General features: G+C 38.2%; 1 long non-coding RNA gene across 6 annotated transcripts in view; it reads left to right on the top strand.

The window, feature by feature from the left end:
• LOC138911692 (uncharacterized) overlaps positions 1-20,026 on the top strand; it is a 349,655-nt gene that overhangs the window by 253,972 nt on the left and 75,657 nt on the right. For 2 of the 6 annotated variants that reach the window (XR_011417366.1, XR_011417365.1), the window contains exon 6: positions 15,972-16,090. The exons of the other annotated variants lie outside the window; for them this stretch is intronic. This is a non-coding gene — a long non-coding RNA (uncharacterized lncRNA). The remainder of the gene's footprint in view (positions 1-15,971; positions 16,091-20,026) is intronic. 6 annotated transcript variants of the gene reach the window in all.

The raw sequence follows: 20,026 nt of genomic DNA on the forward strand, positions 1-20,026 counted from the left end.
ACGTAACCAAAGATCGAGATTGAGAATGGTTGAGCCATATGTTTAAACGGTAGTGCCGTTAGCAGCAAAAATAGGATTTTTGATGGTTGCTAAGAAACGTCGTGACATATCTACGCCAGTGTCGATAAGGAACTTTTTATCAAACTTGTATCTAGAATAAACAGTGGATTGTTATATGTTTATACTCAGGTTGAAAAATTGTTGCATGCCATGAACAGATTTGCCGTCGAAGTTGCCCATTTGATTTTCTTCGACGGTATTTGCCAGTTTTTTGGGTTGTTGTTGTTTGTTTGATTAAAGGATCATGGTGCAATGTAGTGTTGGGCAATGCAGGCATACTTGTTATGATCCCAGACATCTTAGATTTAATCAGCCTGTGCGAGACTGTCGATTTCCTTTGTTATTGCTGTTGAGCAGCTGACCAAGTTTTGCATTGATCTTTTGAAACATTATGTCCTCGGCGTCCAGACGTTTTCCTATCTTACTGATGCGATTGTCAATTAGATGCTCAGTTGCAGTGCTGTTACGTGAAACCACTGCGGCGTTATCACATGAAGTAGAACTGAGTGTATCCATTACGGCATCAGCGGCTGATACAAGTTTTGATAGTGTTGTATTCGAGGAAGTCTCCAGAATACCTGAGATGTTAGCGGGAGCTGCAGGAGGTAGGTATTTAATCCATAACGATCTACGACTGATTCGTCATTAGTAGTATGGGTTTGCTGTAGTTGGTTGAGCAGATGGCTTCGACGGCTATCACCAAGTTGAATGTCAATGGCAGGTTTGTCGAGGCGTGTCATTTCTGACTCAGCGAACTTTGCAAGTATGGTCTGTTTGAGTGTAGTGTATGGGTTTGTTTGCTCCGTCTCTTCTGAGTTGCGCACATAGTTTGGCTTAGCTTTGAGTCACACTATGGTTATTGTCGGGAGTCACCAGTTTGGCTTTATAGATGGAATTTAAAAGTCAATTTCTACATCCATTACCTCAAGTAAAATAGTTAGATTATAGCAACAGTAGCTTTATTTATTATACACAAAAAAAAGTGAATATTTAGATACGTAAATGCATGAGAAAGTAGTACATACTTCGTATAATATGTGGAAATACCAAATTAGTGTAACCAAACTTATCAAAGACTTAAAATGTATTCATTTCTTTAGACCTCGAGCCAGGTAATTAAAAGTATAATTATATAATGGAAAGGTAGTCAAAACTATTAATATACCCATGCAGAGGGTTTTACAATTTTGTCGTAAAATGTGTAACGCATATTCTTGATCAGTATCAAAAACCGACTCGATATAGCCATGCCCGTCTGTCTGTTTCTGTTCGAAGTAGCCTCTCAGGTATAAAGCTATCTGTTCAACGCAGCACATATGTCAGAACCAGCTGGACCGGACCACTATATCATGTAGCTACCATAGGAACGATCGGTCGAAAATTCAGTTGGTGCATGAAAAACATTTTTGTTTATCAAGATATCTTGACCGAACTCGGTATTTATTAGTTTTACTATGCTCCTCATAAAAATGCAATTTTATTAAGATCGGACCACTATATCATATAGCTGCCATAGGAACGATCGCTCGAAAACTAAGTTTTTGATTAAAAAACTCTTTTATTTATCAAGATATTTGACCAAACTATTTTCCTTATTCTTCTTAGATACAGGCAAAGCACTATGAGCATTATAAAAGATAGCCTTTCTCTCTCGTTAATTATTTATTTATGTGATGCCCGACCCACCACAAACATATGCAGATATTGGAAAAGGGATTTAATCGACTGGTGTAAGAAAAAGCTAGAGTTAAGAGTTGATAAATGTAGTTTTTTACAAAATGAAGTTAAGTTTTAAGGATATGTTATTTCAGTAGATGCAATAAAAGATTTCCCAGTACCACATAAAGTACATGATATTCGTAGTTTTCTGGGAAAGTGCTCATTCTTACTTTCGAAGGTTTATAAAACTCTAGAGGGCATAGCCCGGCCTTGCCCTATAGAGTAATAAACAGATACAGAGCGGAACGTTCTCTCAGAGCTTTTATTACCGTTTTAAAACTAGTGCAATGTGCTTAAGATTGGTCAGCAAATGCAAAATCAAACGCAAAAAATAAAACTCATTTACCATAGGAAGCCACAGCAAAGCAGCTACAAAACAACAACAGTGCGCATGAAACCCAATTTTTTTCTCGTCCTCTGTTTTGGTGCAAGATTTTGACGACATAGAAAACTAAGTGCAAAAAAAAAATGGACAGATAATGCCACTGTGTTCGTTGCGTAGAAACAACAACATCATGGGTACTAAAATTGTTGTTACAGAGCCGATTCTCGGCGCATGTAGGTAGAAAATTTGAATGCCAGCAGGCCATGACATTAAAATCAAAGAACCACGCATACGGCGCGTTAACATAAGATATTATGACGTCGCAATTTAAAGAATCTTATTTCGTGTATTGACGAGTATATATTCCAACATTTATTATGTACATTTAAATAATTTATGAACAGAGTCCTTTATAGTAAAAAATTGATGGACATATGTAATCATTTTAAATTCAATATGATCGCAGACAAAAAGATTTAGCCTGTGACGTCACATACGCAACAGAATGATGCAATCTTCTTAAATTCATAGAATTTTCTTGGCATGGCAGACACATACATATCAGTTAACACATAAGAATTTCATTTCATATTTAGCTCATAAGAACATTTTTTTTTTATATGAACACAAGAATGTTGCAGTGCACTTTTCAAACATTGCGACATTCTGCTGACACATGAGTTCAGTGCCCGGCCACTGCGGCCAGCAGCGGTAACCTTACACTTGCCTATGTCGCAAGCGACATTGTTGACGTATGCTTATTCGGCTTGCTGGATATAGCAGCTGAGACTTATGCGCCTAGCTTTTGGGTTCACATCCAACTCAATGTTTCAATTTTAGTTTAGTTTTGTATCCAACTTTGTAAGAACAACTTCTTCAAATATACTGCTTTGGCACTTGCCGTCATCAATCCGTTACACTAATTGTTTCATTGCTGAGTCACAGGGCCAGTGATTTGGAAAGCCAGTTCCTTTCCGAACATAATCTACAAGGAATATAACCTTACCAATCTCAGCACCTGTGACGAGGATCTGAATCTACAACATCAACATCTACAATTGAGAAATCAAAAAACTTATATGCAGATTATTAATAATTGTACCAGTAGTTTCACATTAAATACGAAATAATATTTTACATAGACATTGGATAAAAATGTATATATAAGGGTTGTGCTATTTGGTTACACCACTTATGAAAAAATAAAATACCCTGTTTTGAGAAAGGGTGCCTGCTGGTCGAAAAATGGAAAATTATAAAAATTTTCCAATATGCTTGCAAGTTGAAAGCGAGTGGAGAAGAAGAAGGCATGACTTTGCGAATTATAGGCATAGCACCGCTTAGAAACCACAACAATGATTTCGAATGGTGCAGAATCTAATTTAAAGGGATAGCAAGGACAGAATTTGTAGTATGCTTTTTTCATTGTCGAGTTTTTTGATTTAATAGTAGTAGCTGCACGCAGCCGGTGTTGTGTTTGCAACCTCGGTATCTAATACCAAGTATTTTGAAAGAAAAAACATTTGATCCAAAAGCATCCTCTGTATCTGGTCATTACTATATGGCCTTGACCTTGGCACGTATAAAATAAATTTCTCAAAAAGCTTTGAAAATAATTTCGAAATTGATCGGACGGTAAGCCAACAGCTTTCATACAAACATTATCCGCCAATTTTCCACAGTAGCAGGTGGCATTTCCCAAATCGTTAAAAAACGTATTTATTACGTTTTTAAGTTTAGCTTTAAAAATAATATAGCTTTTAAAATTTCACTCCTTTCCCTGTGCCACATTTACATTTTGCGTAACCAAGCGCGGATTTTGCGAATGCCTCTTGCACGTTTTCTCGGTTTGACCAGAGCTAAAAGCGATGTGACTCTACACACGAAGATGGCCAAACTCTTGCCTCGTCCGACAGTCAACCAAATATAGATACGATTAGGGCGCCATAAGCAAACTTGATGTGTGATTGAGTTAAGTCGTGAATCTTTTTCCTGTGTAGTGTCTGTGTTAAAACCTCAAGCAAACGCACTTGCTGGTGCAAATTAATTATAGATATTCTTAATAGCCGAGTCGATCTAGGCATGTCCGTCAGTCCTTATAAACGAGTCGATATCAGATTCTATACAAGCTATAGACTCACAGGTTTAAACCCATTTATCGTAGGTTGCGATATTCAATAACTTGTCCCGCTTCCAAGCAATCAGTAAAAATCGATATTAAAATCCCGTTTTTTGAGCAAACCCCTTAGGTTTTAAGAGCTACTGTCACCAAACTTGACACGTAGCTTCTAGAATAGTGCATATAGATCAAATATATTTAATTTTATAGCTATCGCTAAAACGTTTTTATTTTATTAAAATTTAATTTTTGATGTATCCGTCAAATAGAGGTGGGGGCGAGTAGTGCGGTCTGTTACGGGTTCGAGTCTTATTGAAGGAACCTTTTTAAAATTATATTTTGTTATTACTAAAGCAAACGAGTTCCTAGTGTGAGCTGCATTTAGTGTTGGTAGACGAGAGTTCAGGGTATCCTCTAATCGGTAGCTCCCGACTAGAGCCTCTTACTTTATTGGCTTGTAGAACGTGCAGCTTGGTAGAAGAGGTCTGTTGATTGTTTTATTTGAGAAAGCCAATGAGAATGATTGCCCCAATGACGAACATTTTCGCATGAAATGCGTACCTCTTTTAATATTATGCACCTGGCTAGCTATAAAGAAACATATGCGACCTTTGGGTTGACAACAGGATAAGAGCCGAAAAATAACATTATACCTAATAGCACTTTTAAAGGTGGGCCCACATCCTACGAAATATATAAGAACGTTTGCTTTTCTTAAATACGACAGTGATAGTAAGTTTGATGGCCCCACCTTTTCAGAGGACAGGGTTTTAAAACTACTTAGGGATGGTTTAAAATTTTTGCTACAACAGCAATGTACTGTGATGTCGTCTTTTCAGCCGGGCGATGTCTGTTTTAAGACGTCGCTATATTGGCTGGCGTGCCGGTTGATTTACAGCGTAACAGTTTATAATTTCAAGTCACGGTGAAGGGTCGAACCACGCATGTACCAATCGCAGTCGATTATTATCCGAAAGGCATTGTTCTGGAGAGATTGGACACGTTTCCGGTTTGACCTAGAAGCCACTACCAGATCTGGATATCACATCTCCAGGTGGGCACAATCGCAGTTTTATATATTGTCCCCTTACACCGCATGCGAAGCTTTGATCTGTTGTATCATCCAGTTACGGGGACCCACCTTAATCCTCATGCTTAAAATTGTGGCCTGGATGTGTGACCTAACTTTTTAAGCTCCTCTTGATCAGTATCAACAGCCGAGTTTTCCTCATATATAGGGAAAATCCTATTAACATCGGACCACTATGTCATATAGCTGCCGTAGGAGCGACCGGTCAAAAATTTAGTTGTTGTGTGAAAAAACATTTTGATTTTCAAGATATCTTGACCAAATTCGCATTAACTATTCTCCCTGTGCTTCTTAGATACGGACAAACTCTATAAATATTATGAAAAGGTTGGGTCTGCAATGGTATTAGATCTTCGGCGTGCTGAAGATAGCCTTGCTTTTTCGTTTTACAGTCGCGTGATGTCACACTTTAAATTGCTCTGTTACTTCTCAATTTTTGTTTTGTAAGGAAGTAGTTTACTTTAGAAGTACAGCGCAGCATGAGCTACGATTAAAAGCGTTTTTGTTACAAATTAATTACTGTTTAACCCAGATGAATAAATTATTAAAATTCAATTAAAACCAGTTAACGGTATCAAGGCTGTTGTTAAGCCAAGTGGCAGCTAGCGTAAAAACAAGAATTCCTGGATACAATATATCACTTATATTCATATACGTGTCTGCATTGACTTTTATAAATAGAAATTTAATTCCGATTGTAATTTGTCCAGCCATTTTAGTTTCATTTCTATACGCTAAGCCCAAATGGATAAAAAGGGTACAACGCATTCGAGAAAATGTATGTAGGGCAGAAGGTATCTCCGACCCCATTAAGTATATATAGCCTCAATCAGCATCAATAGCCGAGTCTAGCCATGTCCGTCTTTCGAGTAGAGGCGGTACGTGCGCTCTTTAACGGGCTTGAGTCTTATTAAAGGATATTTTTTCTTAAGTTATATTTATTATTGCTAAAGCTAACGAGCTCGTAGCACTAGCTGCATTTGGGGTTGGTAGAAGAGGTTGCAGGGTATTTTCTTACTTGTTTGGCTTGTAGAGTCAGCTGTTTTTGGGTTTGGTAGATGACGGTTCTTATATGTTTTTTATTCCAGAAAGTGGATGTAAAAATGAGTCCCGGTTACTGAATATTAAAGCAGGAAATGCGTAGCTCTAAATCTTATGCACCCGGCTAGCTATAAAGTAAAAGGTGTAGCCTTTGGGCTGACAACAGGACACAAAGATTTATAAGGGTGGGCTGGGATAGTCCTTTTGTTAACATCACAGTCCTTTTGTGAACAACATTTGCATCGCACCCAATAACAAGCTAAAGATAAAGTTGTTTTCGCGGAAAGTGTTCCCATGCATGCGATTTTAAAGCGATGCGCCCTATATGATATCTAATCTGACCCACAGCTTACTCCATGGAGCCATGCTGTTTCCACCATTGGATATGAACTCCCTTGGCAATATCCCTTATACCCATTTTTAATGGGTTCAGGGTATAAAAAATAAATAAAACGGCAAAGAAATGTAAAGTAGAAAAATCGCATAAGAGTACTTGAATTTTACCTTTAAGCATGTAGCAGAAATGCTTGATACAAGGTAAATTCCAAGAAGCTCTCGATCGTAAGTACTGTACTTGCGTTGTGCGTCGGTTAGTTAAAAAAATCCCATTGGCTGAAGTTCGTTGCTGATAATCTGGTGCAGTACAGCGCCAACGGCTCTGTCGCTTGCGTGCGTTCTAAGCGATAACTGAGCATCTGGAGCAGGATGTAACAAAAGTGTTGCTGCAGCATGTCCAAGTTATTGGTATTAGGTCGTTTTTTTTTGTTACCCAAAATTAATTGGTGGTGCTTTATGTGTGATTGTTTTTGGAAGGAATCTTCGATAATAGCTAATCCTGGCTTAAAACCGTTTCAGTTCTTTTGCGACTGAGTGCAATGGAAATTCGATAATATTTTTGACTTTTTCTGGTAATGGTTTGATGCCACTATGATCGATCAAATGACCAAGAAACTCGATTGATGTTTGACCGAAACGACATTTGCTAGAGTTGATTTTGATATGAAAACCTCGAAAGATGAAAATCCTATCCGGAACAGTTTGTGCGTTGAGGGGGCGGTAATCACCACATAGCCGCCATTCACCTTTTGGCCTGCGGACCATTGCAAAGGCGGTGCGTATTCATTTTTTGATGGTCGCCACACACCTATTTTAAGCATGAACTTGAATTCAATTTTGGCAGCTTTAAATTTGTCTGTATTAAGTCGACGAAGTCTAATGAATGTTGGTGGGAGTTTTGTCTCAATGCAGTAAGTTAAAATAGATGTTGTGTACTTCGGTGCTAAGGTAATGAGTTGTGTGAGGTCCTTGAATTCTTGCAGCAGTCGGACGAACTCACAGGATGCGTTTAACGTTTTTAATGTAGTTGAAGATCGAAAGCTTTAGACACCTTTGAGTGTCGATTAATTTACCATCCTTGTTATCAGCAATGATAAGATTCCAAGTGTATGGACAACGTAACCAAAGATAGAGATTGAGAATGGTTGAGCCATATGTTTAAACGGTAGTGCCGTTAGCAGCAAAAATAGGATTTTTGATGGTTGCTAAGAAACGTCGTGACATATCTACGCCAGTGTCGATAAGGAACTTTTTATCAAACTTGTATCTAGAATAAACAGTGGATTGTTATATGTTTATACTCAGGTTGAAAAATTGTTGCATGCCATGAACAGATTTGCCGTCGAAGTTGCCCATTTGATTTTCTTCGACGGTATTTGCCAGTTTTTTGGGTTTTTGTTGTTTGTTTGATTAAAGGATCATGGTGCAATGTAGTGTTGGGCAATGCAGGCATACTTGTTATGATCCCAGACATCTTGGATTTAATCAGCCTGTGCGAGACTGTCGATTTCCTTTGTTATTGCTGTTGAGCAGCTGACCAAGTTTTGCATTGATCTTTTGAAACATTATGTTCTCGGCGTCCAGACGTTTTCCTATCTTACTGATGCGATTGTCAATTAGATGCTCAGTTGCAGTGCTGTTACGTGAAACCACTGCGGCGTTATCACATGAAGTAGAACTGAGTGTATCCATTACGGCATCAGCGGCTGATACAAGTTTTGATAGTGTTGTATTCGAGGAAGTCTCCAGAATACCTGAGATGCTAGCGGGAGCTGAGGTAGGTATTTAATCCATAACGATCTACGACTGATTCGTCATTAGTAGTATGGGTTTGCTGTAGTTGGTTGAGAAGATGGCTTCGACGGCTATCACCAAGTTGAATGTCAATGGCAAGTTTGTCGAGGCGTGTCATTTCTGACTCAGCGAACTTTGCAAGTATGGTCTGTTTGAGTGTAGTGTATGGGTTTGTTTGCTCCGTCTCTTCTGAGTTGCGCACATAGTTTGGCTTAGCTTTGAGTCACACTATGGTTATTGTCGGGAGTCACCAGTTTGGCTTTATAGATGGAATTTAAAAGTCAATTTCTACATCCATTACCTCAAGTAAAATAGTTAGATTATAGCAACAGTAGCTTTATTTATTATACACAAAAAAAAGTGAATATTTAGATACGTAAATGCATGAGAAAGTAGTACATACTTCGTATAATATGTGGAAATACCAAATTAGTGTAACCAAACTTATCAAAGACTTAAAATGTATTCATTTCTTTAGACCTCGAGCCAGGTAATTAAAAGTATAATTATATAATGGAAAGGTAGTCAAAACTATTAATATACCCATGCAGAGGGTTTTACAATTTTGTCGTAAAATGTGTAACGCATATTCTTGATCAGTATCAAAAACCGACTCGATATAGCCATGCCCGTCTGTCTGTTTCTGTTCGAAGTAGCCTCTCAGGTATAAAGCTATCTGTTCAACGCAGCACATATGTCAGAACCAGCTGGACCGGACCACTATATCATGTAGCTACCATAGGAACGATCGGTCGAAAATTCAGTTGGTGCATGAAAAACATTTTTGTTTATCAAGATATCTTGACCGAACTCGGTATTTATTAGTTTTACTATGCTCCTCATAAAAATGCAATTTTATTAAGATCGGACCACTATATCATATAGCTGCCATAGGAACGATCGCTCGAAAACTAAGTTTTTGATTAAAAAACTCTTTTATTTATCAAGATATTTGACCAAACTATTTTCCTTATTCTTCTTAGATACAGGCAAAGCACTATGAGCATTATAAAAGATAGCCTTTCTCTCTCGTTAATTATTTATTTATGTGATGCCCGACCCACCACAAACATATGCAGATATTGGAAAAGGGATTTAATCGACTGGTGTAAGAAAAAGCTAGAGTTAAGAGTTGATAAATGTAGTTTTTTACAAAATGAAGTTAAGTTTTAAGGATATGTTATTTCAGTAGATGCAATAAAAGATTTCCCAGTACCACATAAAGTACATGATATTCGTAGTTTTCTGGGAAAGTGCTCATTCTTACTTTCGAAGGTTTATAAAACTCTAGAGGGCATAGCCCGGCCTTGCCCTATAGAGTAATAAACAGATACAGAGCGGAACGTTCTCTCAGAGCTTTTATTACCGTTTTAAAACTAGTGCAATGTGCTTAAGATTGGTCAGCAAATGCAAAATCAAACGCAAAAAATAAAACTCATTTACCATAGGAAGCCACAGCAAAGCAGCTACAAAACAACAACAGTGCGCATGAAACCCAATTTTTTTCTCGTCCTCTGTTTTGGTGCAAGATTTTGACGACATAGAAAACTAAGTGCAAAAAAAAAATGGACAGATAATGCCACTGTGTTCGTTGCGTAGAAACAACAACATCATGGGTACTAAAATTGTTGTTACAGAGCCGATTCTCGGCGCATGTAGGTAGAAAATTTGAATGCCAGCAGGCCATGACATTAAAATCAAAGAACCACGCATACGGCGCGTTAACATAAGATATTATGACGTCGCAATTTAAAGAATCTTATTTCGTGTATTGACGAGTATATATTCCAACATTTATTATGTACATTTAAATAATTTATGAACAGAGTCCTTTATAGTAAAAAATTGATGGACATATGTAATCATTTTAAATTCAATATGATCGCAGACAAAAAGATTTAGCCTGTGACGTCACATACGCAACAGAATGATGCAATCTTCTTAAATTCATAGAATTTTCTTGGCATGGCAGACACATACATATCAGTTAACACATAAGAATTTCATTTCATATTTAGCTCATAAGAACATTTTTTTTTTATATGAACACAAGAATGTTGCAGTGCACTTTTCAAACATTGCGACATTCTGCTGACACATGAGTTCAGTGCCCGGCCACTGCGGCCAGCAGCGGTAACCTTACACTTGCCTATGTCGCAAGCGACATTGTTGACGTATGCTTATTCGGCTTGCTGGATATAGCAGCTGAGACTTATGCGCCTAGCTTTTGGGTTCACATCCAACTCAATGTTTCAATTTTAGTTTAGTTTTGTATCCAACTTTGTAAGAACAACTTCTTCAAATATACTGCTTTGGCACTTGCCGTCATCAATCCGTTACACTAATTGTTTCATTGCTGAGTCACAGGGCCAGTGATTTGGAAAGCCAGTTCCTTTCCGAACATAATCTACAAGGAATATAACCTTACCAATCTCAGCACCTGTGACGAGGATCTGAATCTACAACATCAACATCTACAATTGAGAAATCAAAAAACTTATATGCAGATTATTAATAATTGTACCAGTAGTTTCACATTAAATACGAAATAATATTTTACATAGACATTGGATAAAAATGTATATATAAGGGTTGTGCTATTTGGTTACACCACTTATGAAAAAATAAAATACCCTGTTTTGAGAAAGGGTGCCTGCTGGTCGAAAAATGGAAAATTATAAAAATTTTCCAATATGCTTGCAAGTTGAAAGCGAGTGGAGAAGAAGAAGGCATGACTTTGCGAATTATAAGCATAGCACCGCTTAGAAACCACAACAATGATTTCGAAAGGTGCAGAATCTTATATATACTTTGATAGTAGTAGCTGCACGCAGCCGGTGTTGTGTTTGCAACCTCGGTATCTAATACCAAGTATTTTGAAAGAAAAAACATTTGATCCAAAAGCATCCTCTGTATCTGGTCATTACTATATGGCCTTGACCTTGGCACGTATAAAATAAATTTCTCAAAAAGCTTTGAAAATAATTTCGAAATTGATCGGACGGTAAGCCAACAGCTTTCATACAAACATTATCCGCCAATTTTCCACCGTTGCAGGTGGAATTTCCCAAATCGTTAAAAAACGTATTTATTACGTTTTTATGTATAGCTTTAAAAATAATTTTGAAGTGAAAAAACTGAAACATCGGCAAAAAATCGTTAAATTGCGAAAGTGCGAAAAGTATAAAAGAGGTCTCAAATGATTTACTTATTGATCCTTGGATGTAAATTTAAGCGCGAAACGTCACCCACCAAATCTTTGTCACCCATTTTCACTAAGAAGGGCTGATTTTTCCAAAAAGTTGCAAATATCCCCCAAATAAATTTCAGCAAAGATCTTTGAAAATGAGTTTGATTCCGATTAACAAAAAAGTTGCATACCAACGAATTTCGCTAATTACCCACGTTGTGGAAGGAATTTCCTAAATCGCTGAAACACGTATTCATTAAGTTCTTATGTAGAGCTTTGAAAACAAGTTTGAAGCAAATCGAACACTGCTTAAAACTTCAGCAGGAAAATCTTTAAATCTCATTTCTACCGAGGATACTTTGATTCTGCGAAAAACGTGAAACACACAATGAATTTGAACAAAGAATTTTGAAACATTTCTACAGCAGATGCTCTGATTCCGCGAACAATGTGAAATACGTCTCAAAACGATTTTTCATATAGATCGTTGAAATGAATTTGAACGGGAAACGTCATCCATAAAATCTTTGACCCCATTTCCAGCAAGGATGATGCGTTTTTCAAAAAGTGTGAAATACCCATCAAAAGAATTTGAACATACAAGCTTTTTTCGCGATTTTCCACTCTTGCGGGAGGAATTTCCCTACGCCTCGTCTTAACGTGCACCTTCATCACATAAGATAAATACAGTTAAAGTTTCACCAATCAGTTGCTAGGCATGAGGCAAATTATTTAAACGGAAATTGCTATTAACGGTAATTCTACCATGTACTTACAGGAAATTCATAAATTAAGATAAAATTTAAAATAAAAATAAAGAAAGCAAAGAAATTAAATGAAATCATAAAACCCAAACTAATATTGGCTGTACTAGAAAAAACAGCTGATAATCCTATGCAGCCTGATAAAAATAATTGTAAATAAGAACGTAGGCGCGCAAGGTTCCGAGATAGACTACGATTGGGGCTTATACTATTTCGTTTCCAGAGAAAGATTTATATTTCACTCCTTTGTGGACTGCGCTTCTTCTTTCCCTGTGCCACATCTACATTTTGCGTTACCAAGCGCGGATTTTGCGAATGCCTCTTGCACGTTTTCTCGGTTTGACCAGAGCTAAAAGCGATGTGACTCTACACACGAAGATGGCCAAACTCTTGCCTCGTTCGACAGGCAACCAAATATAGATACGATTAGGGCGCCATAAGCAAACTTGATGTGTGATTGAGTTAAGTCGTGAATCTTTTTCCTGTGTAGTGTCTGTGTTAAAACCTCAAGCAAACGCAATTGCTGGTGCAAATTAATTATAGATATTCTTAATAGCCGAGTCGATCTAGGCATGTCCGTCAGTCCTTATAAACGAGTCGATATCAGATTCTATACAAGCTATAGACTCACAGGTTTAAACCCATTTATCGTAGGTTGCGATATTCAATAACTTGTCCCGCTTCCAAGCAATCAGTAAAAATCGATATTAAAATCCCGTTTTTTGAGCAAACCCCTTAGGTTTTAAGAGCTACTGTCACCAAACTTGACACGTAGCTTCTAGAATAGTGCATATAGATCAAATATATTTAATTTTATAGCTATCGCTAAAACGTTTTTATTTTATTAAAATTTAATTTTTGATGTATCCGTCAAATAGAGGTGGGGGCGAGTAGTGCGGTCTGTTACGGGTTCGAGTCTTATTGAAGGAACCTTTTTAATTTTATATTTTGTTATTACTAAAGCAAACGAGTTCCTAGTGTGAGCTGCATTTAGTGTTGGTAGACGAGAGTTTAGGGTATCCTCTAATCGGAAGCTCCCGACTAGAGCCTCTTACTTTATTGGCTTGTAGAACGTGCAGCTTGGTAGAAGAGGTCTGTTGATTGTTTTATTTGAGAAAGCCAATGAGAATGATTGCCCCAATGACGAACATTTTCGCATGAAATGCGTACCTCTTAATATTATGCACCTGGCTAGCTATAAAGAAACATATGCGACCTTTGGGTTGACAACAGGATAAGAGCCGAAAAATAACATTATACCTAATAGCACTTTTAAAGGTGGGCCCACATCCTACGAAATATATAAGAACGTTTGCTTTTCTTAAATACGACAGTGATAGTAAGTTTGATGGCCCCACCTTGTCAGAGGACAGGGTTTTAAAACTACTTAGGGATGGTTTAAAATTTTTGCTACAACAGCAATTTACTGTGATGTCGTCTTTTCAGCCGGGCGATGTCTGTTTTAAGACGTCGCTATATTGGCTGGCGTGCCGGTTGATTTACAGCGTAACAGTTTATAATTTCAAGTCACGGTGAAGGGTCGAACCACGCATGTACCAATCGCAGTCGATTATTATCCGAAAGGCATTGTTCTGGAGAGATTGGACATGTTTCCGGTTTGACCTAGAAGCCACTACCAGATCTGGATATCACATCTCCAGGTGGGCACAATCGCAGTGTTATATATTGTCCCCTTACACCGCATGTTGTATCATCCAGTAAAGGCAACCCATCTTAAGCCTCCTCTTTAAAATTGTGGCCTGGATGTGTGACCTAACTTTTTAAGCTCCTCTTGATCAGTATCAACAGCCGAGTTTTCCTCATATATAGGGAAAATCCTATTAACATCGGACCACTATGTCATATAGCTGCCGGAGCGACCGGTCGAAAATTTAGTTGTGTGAAAAAACACTTTGTTTTTTAAGAATTCTTGACCAAATTCGCGTTAACTATTCTCCCTGTGCTTCTTAGATACGGACAAACTCTATAAGCATTATGAAAAGGTTGGGTCTGCAATGGTATTAGATCTTCGGCGTGCTGAAGATAGCCTTGCTTTCTCGTTTTTCAGTCGCGTGATGTCACACTTTAAATTGCTTTGTTACTTCTCAATTTTTGTTTTGTAAGGAAGTAGTTTACTTTAGATGACAGCGCAGCATGAGCTACGATTAAAAGCGTTTTTGTTACAAATTAATTACTGTTCAACCCAGATGAATAAATTATTAAAATTCAATTAAAACCAGTTAACGGTATCAAGGCTGTTGTTAAGCCAAGTGGCAGCTAGCGTAAAAACAAGAATTCCTGGATACAAGATATCACTTATATTCATATACGTGTCTGCATTGACTTTTATAAATAGAAATTTAATTCCGATTGTAATTTGTCCAGCCATTTTAGTTTCATTTTTATACGCTAAGCCCAAATGGATAAAAAGGGTACAGCGCATTTGAGAAAATGTATGTAAGGCATTAAGTATATATAGCCTCAATCAGCATCAATAGCCGAGTCTAGCCATGTCCGTCTTTCGAGCAGAGGCGGTAGGTGCGGTCTTTAACGGGCTTGAGTCTTATTGAAGGATCTTTTTTCTTAAGCTTAACGAGCTCGTAGCACTAGCTGCATTTGGTGTTGGTAGAAGAGGTTGCAGGGTATTTTCTTACTTGTTTGGCTTGTAGAGTCAGCTGGTTTTGCTTTTGGTAGATGACGGTTCTTATTTGTTTGTTTTTTTCAGAAAGTGGATGTAAAAATGAGTCCCGGATACTAAATATTAAGGCAGGAAATACGTAGCTCTAAATCTTATGCACCCGGCTAGCTATAAAGTAAAAGGTGTGGCCTTTGGGCTGACAAGAGGACACAAAGATTTATAAGGGTGGGCTAGGATAGTCCTTTTGTTAACATCACAGTCCTTTTGTTAACAACATTTGCATCGCACCCAATAACAAGCTAAAGTTGTTTCGCGGAAAGTGTTCCCATGCATGCGATTTTAAAGCGATACGCCCTATATGATGTCTAATATGAGCCACAGCTTATTCCATGGAGCCATGCTGTTTCCACCATCGGATATGAACTCCCTTGGCATGGTGCAAGTTCACCCACTGCAATTCAATATTTCCTCAAAAATGGTGAAAAACCACATAAAACAAGTTTCTAAATTGGTTAAAACAGCGACATTAAACGACCTCTGACCTATTTTAAGTATCGGTATAGAACGGCTCACCTATTTCTGAAATTCATCAGATAACCAGCTAGCCAAAATTATAACACAAAAAGGAGCAACATGGTGCGAACCTATTCGTACAACTACAATCCTGACTTGTTTTGCTACAACTTTTTTTTTTAACTATACTTTTTAAATTGCAATACCTTTTATAAGGAGAAATGCTTATTACCAGTATTGGCATTTGAAAAAATTGGGATTGAAAAGATTGTAATTAAGTGCTAGGACTTTGAGCATCCTGTGACATCTTTCCCAAATGTACAAAAACGGGAGCAATAGTTTTCATCGCATTAGAATACGACTACATATTCTTGCTTTTCAGAAAGAGGCAAAAATTACAAGCCAGGTTCTCAATAAAAATTGAGGAATCAAGCCGAGGAAAATGCTAAGACCTCACATCTATGGAAGATATTGACTCTTGCAGGACGACTTGATCATAAGGTATTTAATAATTAACATTTGTAATTCATTGGTTCTTAAAACCTGAATTGTAAATACTTATATATTGCTAGTGATAGAGGTTTTGATGGGCTGATCAACCAAAGCGGATCTTAAATCTTCCTGGTCCAAAATGTCCTGACATGGAAACGTGATGGTTAGCTTATTACCTTTTATTGGTCTCGCGTACTGGCGGACTCCGAAGACACTGCCTATTCTGATTTTAAAACTAACCTCTTAAAACTGATGTTGTGCAACCGAGGGTCTCAGCGGCAGGCTCGTTGTATGCCTCCGATTTTCAGAACTTATTGAATTCGTTCGAATTTCTTTATTTTGGTGACGAGGTTACGTCCATGCGCTCTGCGTACTGGGGCTTTGTGTCTGCCTGCTCAGCAGCTCTACATCTCCTCTGTATTGCGGCAAAATACTTTTAAAATAAAATTCAAAATACATCAAACTTGGTGAGTATTTAACATATTTTACCTTGTGGCTACCTCCACCTTTCTCCCCAAAAGTTTCAATACTAGAGCCCTGCGCAAAGCGCATACATATTACACATACTTTCGTGCTATATTTCTTCGCTGATGATTGTAAGTATAAAGACTTGAATATAAATATTGATGATATTCAAGAATACATAGTGTGAAGCAGTGCTGACCACTGGCTTATAGGAGAACATATTCCAATTGGATTGGTTTGGAGAACCAACTCTCCACACAAAGATGACTCGAAGCAGACTCTTGGCAAGGGCATTTTCCTGCTGACTTATTTTAGTCTGGGTAGAAAACAATTCAAAAAAATGTCCTTAAGACATTCAAGACATTCAGTGGCAAACGAGCATGAGCGACTTAGCCAGAGCTTAATGTTGCCCCAACCTGCCATAGTGACGACTCTGTTAAGCCTTGGGTTGGTCAATACGCTTCTCTAGAAACAATCATGTTCGCGAACTAATGTCAGAAATCACGGCTGCTGAGCGTAATAACACATACGTTAAAACCACCGTTTCCCTACAGGACAAACTCTTGCCTCGACCAATTCTAGGCATGACTAGGGTGCCAGAGAAGTGCCTGCACCATCCCAAAGGAGTGTAGGCCACTCTATGGAGGGTGATATCCGCGGACGTAATCAACATGGCTGTAATAAAAGAGCTGTGGTTGATTAGTGGGCATGTCCATGGAATAAGCTACGGCACATATAAGATGTTATATAGCCTTTCGGATTAGGCGCTCCTCCCTGCCATTCTCGTGCAATATAAGACTCTTCCCATTTAATTACGTTCTGTTCAGCCAGTGATGATTGATGTGGATGAATGGGGATGTTTAGTGAGGTTATTTGTATATCCCCTAAATAGGGTGCAGGTCCACCTTCATAAGTGCTATGGGATGCAATGAAAGACCATGATCGTTTTCTTGAGTGGGATTTTGTGGCCAGACTAAATTATGAACCAAAATGCAAATAAAGTGCCGAGCGAAGCGATCTTCATTTTCTATTTAAGATAAAGGAACAGTGTTCAAAGAAAAGATAAAATTCGTTGATGTATGTATGTGTTTATTTAATTAGTGCTGTAGACCGTTAACATAGGATTCACATAATATGTTGTTGACAGCCGGCAGTATTAGAGAAATATTTTGGTACCTGAAATGTTGTACAAGTGACCAGCATCCCGCACACCTTGAAAAGTCTTTTGTTCGGGAGGCGGGTAAGAGAGCTGATATCAGAGTCCGGTGGTAATGCGAGTGTGTGCAACCCAAACATTATCATTCTCGCAACTCACAAGCGATTTAGCACGCACTAAGTTCTAACCCAACGGTGGTGTGTTTTCTTTGTGAATGATTACCATACATTTTCGTGAGCTATTGAGAAGCCTAAATACACGATTCAGATTGTACATAAAATCCTTAAACTCGAGTAGCTTTTTGGATGATCCGAGAAGGTTTGTGACATTGTCAGAAAAGCTGTGAGAGCCTGATCCACGAGAACGAGCTGGAATTTAAAAAATTGCAAAAAATTTCCTCGATAAGAGATCTGACTTAATGGATATGATCTCCCTTAACGGCCATGCAGACGAGTAAGGTGACTTATCGTTTTGTAAGGTAAGTGTTTACTGGGCCACGGAAAACCACGCGAAATCTTGGAAATGGTTTGTCGGTTGACACGTCCACGAACCCACGGGCTCAGGTGGCCTTTGATTTTATGAAATACGATATGGTACTATGTTGTCTGCCAAAGCTCTTGCATTAACTATCCAAAAGTACACCTGTATCAATTTTACTAATGGATGGTAATTAGTAAAGTGTGGATGAGGAAATTAGTTGCGGTCATATTGCAATTCCTTAAGCACGAGTAAGGGGTGCCTATGCCGAGCGGCCATATTAGAATGCTCGAGTCTACATCGCATCTTAATAATGTCAATGAAAATGAAAACGAAAATGTTTAAAATTCTTTTTAAGTTTATTGGTTACTTTTGAAATTGCAAATGCAAAATTCATAGGTGTCAAGGGTAGCAGCTACAATTTCATCGTTCCAGAAGTAACAAGCGTGCATGGCCCCACATATAGCTACAATGCTCATTTGTAGAATTTTGGTGAGCACAACAGCTTCTACATAGCCTGCAAGCAAAAACTAATAGCGAACTTAAATTGGGATCTTCGCAAATCTAATTTTGTGATGGTGCAGTGTGGACCGACCAGACAATACATTCAAAGGAAGGAGTAACGGGGTTAAATTTTTAATGGAGCGCAGACTTTGAATTATTCCTAGTATATATATGTTCTAATAGCCTAGTTAATCAACATAAGGTTAACTTAACACCTTATAAATGGGTCACCTGGCGTAAGGCATGCGCAAAAGGTCAGTGTGGAAATGTACGCGCGGCACCAGGCTTACCTAAAAGAACAATACATTACAGTAGCAAATTTCTATATTTAAGCTGTTTGTCCCGATTGTCAATTAGTGATCAACGCACAGCCCAAACCGTAACCATCCTTCTCGGTATAAATTTGTTGGGTTAGGTTTCGCGCGAAATTCATTTGCAAAGATCTTTACGAAAAAGCCCTTAAGATGTGTTACACCTTTTTGTAGAGACCTAGCAGACTCGCTGGAAAATGCGACACAAAGAGTTTGTCCGATTTGGCTTAAAATTTTTTTATGCCCTGGACCCATTAAAAATAGGTATAAGGGTATTGTGTTTGTGCAAAATCAAAATAAGTGTAACAGGCAGAAGGAAGCATCTCCGACCCCATAAAGTATATATATATTCTTGACCAGCACCAATACCCGAGTCGATCTAGCCATGTCCGTCTGTCTGTCTGTCCGTCTGTCATTCTGTCCGTCTGTGCGTATGTATGAACGCAAGGATCTCAGAACCTACAAGAGCTAGAGATTTGAAATTTAGATGTAGGTGCTCCTAGTGCTTGTGCAGATCGAGTTAGTTTCCGATAATCGATAACTTACTCCGTTTCCAAGCAATCGGTACAAATCGATATCGACATCCTGTTTTTTGAGCAACTTGGGTATATAATAAGAGCTAGAGCTACCAAACATGATATGTTGCTTCTAGAATATTATATATATGTCAAGTATCTTTCGTTTTATACCTATCGCCACCTCCCCGCTACCACCCACTATAAATTAAGTTAATAACACAACTTTTATTGCCAACCAATTTTTGCCACAATTTGAATGCAACTGACTTTTTCAGAATACACAAATATTCTATGGTACATGAAAGTCAGTGGGCTTGACGTGAGCACCTGCCACGATGGCTTAATCTCACGGTTCCTAGTATAGGATTAATTCAAGCGTCAATCACCGCCCCCTTGGAACATTAATTCCCCAGGTACCAATTAAGGACACGACTCTTTGGTTGTGACTTCTACCTTGGTTTGGGTGTTAAACCACAACCACCACGATACTCCCCGAAGGGCCGCACCGACTAAC

This window comes from Drosophila virilis, unplaced genomic scaffold, assembly GCF_030788295.1.
Source record: "Drosophila virilis strain 15010-1051.87 unplaced genomic scaffold, Dvir_AGI_RSII-ME tig00002027, whole genome shotgun sequence".
NCBI classification, from domain to species: Eukaryota; Metazoa; Arthropoda; class Insecta; order Diptera; family Drosophilidae; genus Drosophila; species Drosophila virilis.